The sequence below is a fragment of the Octodon degus genome, unplaced genomic scaffold, assembly GCF_000260255.1.
Source record: "Octodon degus isolate 3935 unplaced genomic scaffold, OctDeg1.0 scaffold00116, whole genome shotgun sequence".
Classification (NCBI taxonomy): Eukaryota; Metazoa; Chordata; class Mammalia; order Rodentia; family Octodontidae; genus Octodon; species Octodon degus.
In genome coordinates this window covers 7728937-7739707 of record NW_004524692.1, presented here as the reverse complement: position 1 = coordinate 7739707, position 10771 = coordinate 7728937, and the positions used below count along the sequence as shown (strand labels likewise).

The following is a 10771-nucleotide window of genomic DNA, read 5'->3' as shown; positions in this document are numbered from 1 at the left end:
ATATAGGAAGTAAAGCCATACTGTTATGTTGAGCTGTAGGGAGCTCAGGTCAACAATTTCTGACATTGCCAGTCAAGTGGGAGATCCAATACTATTATGGGCTACTGGACTCTTTTAGAATATTTTGCTGAGTTTGCATACCTATAATATTCAAATAACAGAACTTAACAAAAAAAGGGTATACAGATGAATGTCCATTTTGTATCTGTGTATTCAAAGTGGTTAGGATAGGTATATAATTACATTCTCTTAACGAATAGAGTGATTTGTTCTAATGGTGTTTGTAAGTAGGATATCATGTCCGCATCTTGTACAGCAATTAAGCACTAGGAAGAATATATGCAATGTGTTAATTATTGAAACTGTCCTACCAATTTAATTTGAAACTGTCTCATTTCTATTTGTTTATCAATAAAATTATGGGAAAAAAAGAAAAAGAAAATCACAGTCACCTCGATGATTCTTATCACTATGGCAACTAACTTGAAAAAGGAATGACAACAGGTTGAATCCATATGTGAAAAGAGTTTTATCCATACCTGAGTTTCTCAGAAATGTCTTCTAGCTCTGTTTCAGTACATATACTCTCTGGTGGAAATATCTACAAACCAAAATATTCCCATAATCTTCCCCATAGAACATAGAAAATAATACAGCATGATTATGCTTATGTTAGTATAAGTAAGTTCTTGAAGTTTGAATTATTTATTAGAATGAAATTTAATGACATTTAACTTGTGCTCCAGAGTCAACACAACCAATACTTAAGACAACAATTTCAGTTCCACTGTAGCTACTATATAAAAACTATGAATTGTAGACACTTCTTCAGGTTGAAAGATAGAAGAGTCTTTTTAAACAGTGTAACTAGATTAAAAAGTAGTTACAGAGAAAATCCACCAGTATTTTCTCTTCCCTTCCTAATTTTAGGGGGGAAAAGACTTTTGGCTTGATTGTACCAGAGAAAGAAATACACATAAAAATGGATACTACTTAAGGACATTATGGCAACATAATAAAAGAGGATTTTTTGAAGTTTTTCATGTTTCAGTCAACAAGAAGTAAGCAAAACCTTTCTCAAATAACTGTCACAAGATGTATGATTTGATTCTTCAGAATCAAAGCCTTCTCTTTTGTAAACAAAGAGGGAAATGAAAGCCACTACCTCTGTAGCTAGTTTTCCTAAGAATTCTGCCACATGTGTGCCACTGTTTCTGTTCCACATCCCTTTCAAGGTTTTGACTGTCAGAGATTTCAACCAAAGTGAGACAAAACAAGTTTTCAAAACCAAAATTTTCAAGCACAGAAACAAGTAGGGTTAATCTATATTGTATCTGGCAACAACAATAACAAAACAGAATAGAAACTACATTCTGCTATTGCTATAATGTGAAAATGAAATGGGGCTTGGGAGATGGCTCAGTAGAATAAGCACTTGCCTGCAAACACAAGGGCCTGGGTTCAATCCCTGGTTCCACCAAAAATAAATAAATAAAAAGAAAAGTTCTCGTACATTACTCTCAACAGATATTGTATTTGTTAAATGTGTGTGTGTGTGTGTGTGTGTGTGTGTGTGTGTGTGTGTTGTTATGGTCTGTTTGTGGGTGAGTAGACACATTATACTCAAGTAAATGTCTTTTGACAAAAAAATCAATCTTTCTATTAAAATACATTTCTGCCCATAGCTCTGCATAGGTTATCGCAACCTTCCTATTTCTGAGACTGAAACAACAAGGTTCAGCAGGAAAATGATGGTGTAGGTTATAGAACAACAAGATCTTTTACTATTAAGCTTTGTTACTGAGGCTTCCTGTAAGTAGATGTTGGAGGTACAGCCATAGTAGATATTGACCACAGTGAAGTGGAAAGCATAGATGGAAAAGAATTTCTAGCACCCCGCAACTGAGGCATTTGTAAAGATGGAAGAGATGATAAAGATATAGGAGTTGTAAATCAGGCATATAGACAGGAGAATTACAAATGAATCTGCACCATAATTGATAATATCTTTGTTAGCTGCATCAACACAAGAGAGTTTTATGATTGTATAAATGTCGTGGAAGAAGGGGTCCTCTACTTTGCCACAGAAAGCCAAATTAAATGAAGCTGTCACATGGGGAACTTCCATAATGATTCCAGTACCAAAAGATCCACACACTAAGCTGGTACACATTCTTTTGCTCAGAATGATTGTATATCTCAGGGGCTTACAGATGGCTACATAGGGGTCATAGCCCATTGCTGTGTGAAGGAAGCAATTGCCCATGGCTGAGGTACAAAGAAAAGAACATTTGAGTTGCACAGCCTGCCAAGGAGATGGACTAGTTATGAAAAATGAGATCCAAAAGCATTTGTGAGACAATGACTAATGTTCACACTCTCTCTGAAGCTACCTATATGCTCAGAAAGAAGTACATGGGAGTTTGGATGTAAAAGTTAATGCAGGTAATAGTCACAGTGATGGTGTGGCCAGCCAGAGTTAAAAACTAGGTGATTAGGAAAACCACAAAGAGAGTTACCTGATGATTTTCAAAGCTAGCAGATCCAAAGAAGGTGAAGTCTGCAACTTGTAAGTTCTTTATCTATTCTGCTATATCAGCCTAAAAGCAATAAAGGGAATCATCAGCAGGAAGTTTCTCATCATCAACTGAATTTCCAAACAAGGAGAAACAATAGCTGAACTGAGAGTGAGCCTAATTCTTCTTTGGTGAGTTACAAGCAAATGTTTTGGATCTTGTACATGAAAATATAAACTTTGTTATGCCTCTTTGAATATGATCTACCCTGGAGCAAACTGTTTCCCAGAAAAAGAGAAAAGCCTTCTGAGAACTTGTACACCTCACCAATACCAAAGTGATTTCAGGATGTGAAGCAGGAAAAAGGCAGAAAGTCATGCTCTGTTCGAACAAATAACATATCTGCTATGTAGATCTTTTTAATAAAAAGGAAAACCTGTAAAGTTCATGTCAAGTAAAACCATAAATATAAGTGTGCAGGACAAAAAGATATAGTACTGTAAAATATTCAAAGGAGACAATCTGAAAAATGGTGGCTGGATTCAGTGACAAATCCCCAAGAACATTTCCCACAGTGTTCAGCTAAATTTTGAGGGTTAGGGCATGATTTCAGAGAAGTAATATGACCCAGACATGTCACCATGCCCTCAAAGGGGAACATCTGTGGAACAACCTGTGCCACAGTCTGAAATGGATCACTTGAATTCCAAAGAAATATATTTTTCTGAGTCCAGCAGTCCTGAGTGAAGTCAGAAAGAGAGTTGTGATTGAGGAAAAGAAAGGTTTAGTTTCAATGTTTGTTTCAACAAAAAGAATTTTAACACTTGAGGTGGTGTGGACAGAGAAATAAAAGCTGTATAGCTGAATGTAGGAGGAAGACATCAGACAACAGGGGCCAAGTGATATGCAATAAATAATCTGATGTAATTACATGAGGCAGAGCACACAGGGCCCCTTCATTTAAAATGTATTAGTTGTGTGGAAAGCATCCTGTAGTTTTCTACAGTTACTTTGTTGTTCTCTCTTCATTTTTAGAAATACTGAAATACATGTCTACTCCCACCCACTGTAAGTCCTTGAAAGTGAATTCCACCATGTTTGCACCCAAGAAATCATTTACTCGAGTGTCACTCAACAACATCCAATGCTAAAGTATAAGACTTTTTTCCTCTTTTTCTCATCTTGCTGGGCTTTGACACTTTTGAGCTTGGATTCATGGAAACATTCTCTGACTTTAATTTCCAAGACATCACACTATTACTCTGCCATCCCAGAATTCATGCAGTTGTCTTCTATGAATCTGGCTTCTGCCTATTTTATGATATCCTGTGCCATCTCCAAGTCAATCCTTGGCCTGTGTTTTTCTCTTTTCATAATCTACTCATTTTTTCCCTCATAGTTCTACATTAATTGTCTTCAAATCTGTTTCCCCAAATCTCTGACTTAACTGTCTTTTGACTTTTCTATTTCTGTCTTGCATTCACAATAAGTTATGTATTTTTGAAAACAGACATTAACTCTTTTCAACTTTTGTGTCTTCCTCAATGATTTCATCATTATTCTAGTCGATCAGTTTCAACACTTTCAAGTCATATCTTCTACAAATCATATCCACTATAAATCTGTCTCACTTTTTAAATTCAAAATAACTCACAAGTTTATGGTGCCCAAACTTCTAGCCATGGTAGTTAAACATATTCCCATTCTAAAATGTATATGATTATGCAAAAAATTATGAATTAAAAAAAAGTTTGAAAAAATGTGCAAAGTTAAACGTCTCCTCCTACTTTATTTGAAGACTTCAGTAGTCAAGATATTGTGGTCTCCATGCAGGGAGACAATGACATAAAATGAAGATCAAAACAAAAGCCACACTTTTCATAGGCAACTGGTTATTTTTATAGAGTTAAGGTGCTTTCAACAAAGTATCTGGAATGAATAAATGTCTCTGTAGGAAAACTAAACTTTAAACTTTACCTTATGACATACACACAAAATAAAAATGACTAAAAATTAATCATAAACATATATAAAGACGAAACTATAAATTGCAGATAAAAATTATAAGATAAAGTCCTCAGGAGCTTGAAATAGGTAATGAGTTCATAGATAGATAGGTAACAAAAACCATAAACCATAAAAGAACAAATCACACATAGAATGTTATCAAAGTCAAAAGCTTCTACTCTTTAAAAGACATTGTCAGTAAAAGAAAGTGATAAGCCACAGAGTGGAGAAATTATTCACAGTATAAATGTCTAAAATTAAGTTCAGAACATAGGAAGACTGCCTGAAACTCAATAATGTTACATATTTTTTAACTTGGCAAAATATTTAAATGGAAATTAAATGAAAAACTAGATGGAAATGATCAGTCATATGAAAGGATGCTCAAAATCACTGGCCATTAGAGAAATAAAAAACAAACCATCGTGAGATGCTACTGCATCCCCACCCGGTAGATAAAACTCAAAAGCCTAACACCTCAAGTTCGTAGTGAAGTGAAAGAGTTGGGGAGTTCAAAATTTGCTATAAAATTATAGCAAAGAAATATAAAGTGGTATAACTAATTTGGAGAACAAAATGTCACAGCTTTTTAGAAAGTTAAATCTATACTTTCTCCATGACTCAGTAATTTTCTCTAAGTATTTACACAACAGAAATGAAAACACTGTGTCCACACAGAGATATTTATATATGGATGTTCCTAGCAGCTGCCTTCCTAAAAGCCAAAAACTGCAAACAACCAAATGTCCAAATTATGATGTATTCATATAGCTAAAGACTGTTCAGCACTAAAAAGAACAGATTACTGATACAAAAAGCAACATAGCTCAATCTTAAAAACACACTGAATCAAAGTCAAACACAAAAGTGTTAATAAAGTGATCATAGTTACATGGAACTCTGGAAAATATAAATGTAACCTATAGTTCTAGAAAAAAAATCAATGCTTGCCAGAGCTGCTATGGAACTAACTGCAAGGACAACAGGAAAATAATTGGGGAAAAGGAAAACTGTATTGTATTATTTGTAATAAAGGTACACAAATTTGTCAAAATTCACCAAAATGCATACTTAATATTGGTAAATTTTGTTATTGATACTTAACCATACTGCCTTGTATTGTACTAAGTTATATCATGCTATATCAAGTACTGTTGTATTATACTTTGCTGAATTGTATTTTATCAAAGGTGATTTTTAATAAATTATAAATGATTTTCACATAAGATTTGCATATCCCTGAAAATCAGTCATTTCATTCTTCTTTGCTGGGAGCCATGGAAGATGAAAATGGGTCAAATATGTGAAAGGCCTAATTTTAGGGTTAGGGTTAGGGTTTGGGTTAGGGTTAAGGTTAGGGTTAGGGTTAGGGTTAGGGTTTGGGTTAGGGTTTGGGTCCATAGATGTCCATACTGTTGGTCAGGGGGTCATCTCTCCAGCCAGGCAGATGAATCACCACTTAACCCAGCTCTTGTCTTCTTGTCTATCATTTCTTCTTTACTGCCACTCTTTTCTTCCTGGGTACAACAGATCACACTGAAAGACCAATGGATCCCAACAGTCCTTTGAGTGAGTTCATATCGGTGCAAGAAACAATAGATTTGGGCCTTAGAGATAGCTCAGTAGCATAAGTGCCTGCCTGGCAAGTGCAGGGTCCTGAGTTCAATCCCAGGTACTGCCGAAAGATGAAAGAAGAAAGAAAGAAAGAAAGAAAGAAAGAAAGAAAGAAAGAAAGAAAGAAGGAAGGAAGGAAGGAAGGAAGGAAGGAAGGAAGAAAGAAAGAAAGAAAGAAAGAAAGAAAGAAAGAAAGAAAGAAAGAAAGAAAGAAAGAAAGAAAGAAAGAAAGAAAGAGGGCTGGAAGGGAGGGAGCGAGGAAGGGAGGGAGGGAGGAAGGGAGGAAGGGAGGGAGAGAGAATGAGAATTACTGTGTCTTGGAAAATCTAGAACTTAATCTAGTGTCTGTGAACATCAAAACATGTGACCTTGGTCAAATCATGTGTTTCTATCTTCTTGGCCTCAAACACAATTCTTTCCTGCAAGTATTTCATCTCAGTTCCTATCTTGTTCTTCAATTCCATCCCTTTCAGAAGCCATGCTGTGCTGGAGCCTCCTCATGCCAATCGCCTGCAGCCACCACACAAACATCACTTTCCAGCTCCACATTCAGCAATTTCATGTTGGCAGATTGAAATCTGCTATGGAGAAATAGCTTCATCACAGTAATAAACCAAATAAAACTGCAAAATTTTTTCAAAGCTGATTATGTCAAATATTTACCAGAACCTCATTACCTTCATCCCTGTATTACATATGTTAACTTAGCTCATAGTATCTTGAGTTGTTCCCTCATCTATTTTAATATTATTTCCCAGATTAGATTATAAGCTCGGGGGAGGGAGCGGGAGAATGTGCCAAGACTTCTATTCCTTTTGGGTTCTTCACACAATACACTCAAAGAATTGCTATTTTATTGCTTTAAGAGTATGCAGAATCTAGAATTCCCATTGCCAGGGGTGTGAAGCTGTTTGCCAATAGCACAGAGCTTGCTATCCATGAAAATATTGGGACACACAATGAAGGATGCTTCCACATAGCATCCTAAGGTAAACTGCGGGATTTTTATGCTCAATTCTTCTTCATATTTTTTCACAGGGAATCAGATGGCAATGAGAATCGAGAACACCCTTGGGAAAAGAAAGATGGTGCTGAATGAGAGAGAGAGAAGGATTAGCCAAGCTGGTTTTGACTTACAGGTCAACAGGGACAAGTTTCTGAGTTGTCAAGAGAGGTCAGATCTTTATAAGTTGTCTTTTCATACTTTTTGTCTCTGCTAACTGGGAGATGTGTAGATTAAATTAGAGTAAGGTATAGTAATAGCTCCATTGCCTGCACTCCTAGATCCCCTTTTGCTTGTTATTATATATATTTCAAGCTCACTATTCTTCTTTGTTTTTATTTTATGGAAAAAAGGTAAAACAAAAATTTCATATGGTTATCTTAAATATTTCTATCTTTCATATTGTTATCAGAGTACAATATATGGGCATTAAAATTTCTTTAATCTATATTAGCACAAACATGCCTTTTCAATAAGCTGAGACACTAGTTGTATGACTGAATTGCATTTTTTTCCCTTTACCATTCACATACATGCTTGGTTTTTGAGACAGAGTCTTGCTATGTAGTGCGGGCTGGCCTTAAGATGACTATACAGCCAGTCACCAAATTCAAAGTAAACCTTCTAACTCAGCCTTCTGAGTGCTGAAATTACAAGTATAAGCCACCATGCTATAGCATAAACTAATCACCTGAGTCATCTGTAACACCCAAGAGTGAAAATGAGAAACTTTTTTATTATTAAAAATCCTAATTCTCATCTGAAGTAGGATAACAATAGCACTTATTGTATCAGTCTGTTTTACTGGAGAAACAGATATATCACATATATTTATATATTTGTATATAAAATTACAAAATTGACTTGTGATGGTCATCCACAGGGTTGATGAGGAATAGCACAGAGGGTGTCAGCACACAGGAAATCAAAGATTTCAGTCCAAGGTCTTGAGTACTCTAAGTGTCCCATGCAAGTCTGTATCGAGAGGCTGATGTATCTGAGAAAAAAGACAAGAGATTCTGCACTGAAAGACTGAATGACCTGAAGAAGAAGCCAAAGAGTCTACTAGAAGACAAGAGATGATGTCCAAGCAGAAGGCAAAGACTGGAGTCCCTCCAAAGAACAGAAGAAAATTAGTCCTTCCCCATTTCCACTTTATACCATCCAGGTGACAAGCTGCCTCAGGGTGGGTCTTTTACATTCCAAAGTGTAGAATTGCTAAGCTAATTTAGTTAAACTTCTAAACATCTCAAGTTGACATAACCAATCAACCACTAAAAACCACCCCTTGTCAACATAGAAGCCAGATAAAATTTTTTAAACAAGTCTCCAGATACAAAGACTGATAATTACATCTAACAGTTTATAAATACCCTGTGTACAAACAGAAATGTACTAATTCTCTCCCCAGAAGAGAAAGTAAGTTTTTTTTTTTTGCATGATGCTTACTCTTATCATTTCATAGCTTGAACATTATAGTTAAGGTTTAACCCTCCTTAAGAACCAGTATTAAGTCTAGTGATCAAAGCACTTAGTACTTAAATAAATGTTTAATAATTGGCATATGTCTTCATTACTTTTCTCTTGGTGAGACAAAATACCTAACAACAAAGTTAAAGAAAGAAAAGTTTATTTACCTCACAATCTATACAAGTTTCACTCCATAATCACCTGGCTTCAAGTCAAATGGATCTAAGCAAGACTGAAGCTCAGCTCCATGTCCATCACCAGGAGCAGGTTTTGTGAAATGCAGACTTCAGAGATCTTGGGTAGCCCTGTCCCTATGTCATTGTTAGTTGCAAAGCCCATGGCCTTTCTGTTTGGATGTATTCTTTCACTGCCTGTGCATTCCTTGGAAGACATTCCAAATTTCTAGCATTACAACTTCCTAAGGTCTCCAATATACCTTTAGCATTATTCTCACAGCTTCACACATTGCCTTCTTAGGGAAACACTGCCTGGCATTTCAGGCTTTCTTTTGAAACCTGGGTGGAATCTTCTCTGACCTTGTACCTCTTGCACTTTGTATGCCTATAAAGTCAGACCGTGTGGATGACACCAAAGTCTGCTATCAGTTTAAGCAGTATTGGAGCACCCTTGAGCCATGGCTACAATGGCTTTTGAGTCATGGGTACTGAGGACTGTGAGATGATTCCCAGGGAACAATGTGGCTCTTCTAGTGCTGGGGGCCAAAGTACTCTCTTCTCAAAATTGTTACAGTTTTGTGCCTTTGAGAATGTGAAGAACAGAGTATTGTTGATTCCTAAGATGACTTTCCACCATATTTTTAATTTTACTTGGTTTGCCCCTAATTTGCAAGTGGTCTCTTTTTGGCAAAACTGAAAACTTTTCAAATGGAAATTGTGTTCCTGATACTCACAGTAAGTCTGGCTAAAAGCAGCCAATATTGCCTATGCCACAACTTGAATGTTGAGTGGTCTTGAAATTTTCTGTGCTACAATTTTTTTTAAATTTTTATTTATTTATTTATTTTTGTCCTGTCAGAGGTGAATATTCTATTGTTATCTAAATACTATAAGTGTTTGAATTCAACTAAACATCTAATACTGTCTGGTAGTCTATAATATTAGTGGGTTATCCTCAGAAGTTATTGACTTGAGCCTTTTACATCTCATTGTATTAATATGGATTTACTTTATATACCTCATTTTTATACTTTTCTACTGGATGGTTAAGACCAAGATATATTCTGTGCTACAATTAATCAACTGCCTTAATATCAGTTTTTCATAAAATTCCAGGATATAGGAACAATTAAAACAAATTTTCCGTCAGAGTATCATATAGTCCAACTGCCAAAGAAGTCCATGTTCCAAACAGAAACTGTCCTTTACTGTTTGCATTTCTACCAACATTCTGGTCTTGTGAGTTCTAGTCAGAATCCTTCATCAAGCTCAACTTACAGCATTCTAGGACTTTTCTAGCTAGCATCTTCAAACCTTTCCAAACTCCTCTGAACCAATTCCAAATGATTCTGGACTACATGGTGAAACATAATTAAAGAAAACAACCCCACTCCTGATACCAAAATCTGACTTCATGAGTCTCCAGGCAATGGGACAAAATATGTACAACTTAAAGGAGGAGAGGATTTTGGTTCCTGGTTCCAGCCCATGGTTAAGAAAATGTGCTCAATCCATGGTTATCAAGGAAACACTGAAAGAAGGAAATAACTTGGGACAAAAATATACCCTTATTTATTATGACACCAGTTACCCACCTGCAACAAGGCCCCCCACCTCCTACTGGAACATTTAGCTACTGAACTTAGCACTGAGTGAATTCACATATGGTTATAATGTTCTATGATCCAATCACCTTCCATACATATGAGAATTCTGGTGGATATTTCAGATAAAAGCTATAATGCTATAGGCATAGACAAACATTTCTTGAACAGGACTCAAATAATGCCAGAAACAACAGCAAGAATGAACAAATGAGACTACACTAAGTCTCTATAGTAAGGAAAACCACCAACAGAGTAAAGATACAGCCTACAAAATGAAAGAAAATATTTATCATCCTCACATCCAATAAAAGATTAATATCAATAATATGTAAAGAATTCAAAAAAACAAAAGATGCTAAATATTCCAATCAGTATATG

The 10771-nt window shown here is 35.8% G+C and overlaps 1 pseudogene; it reads right to left on the bottom strand.

The window, feature by feature from the left end:
* Positions 1-1888: 1888 nt before the first annotated feature.
* Positions 1889-7675, bottom strand: LOC105743324 (annotated as a pseudogene).
* Between the last annotated feature and the right edge of the window lie 3096 nt (positions 7676-10771).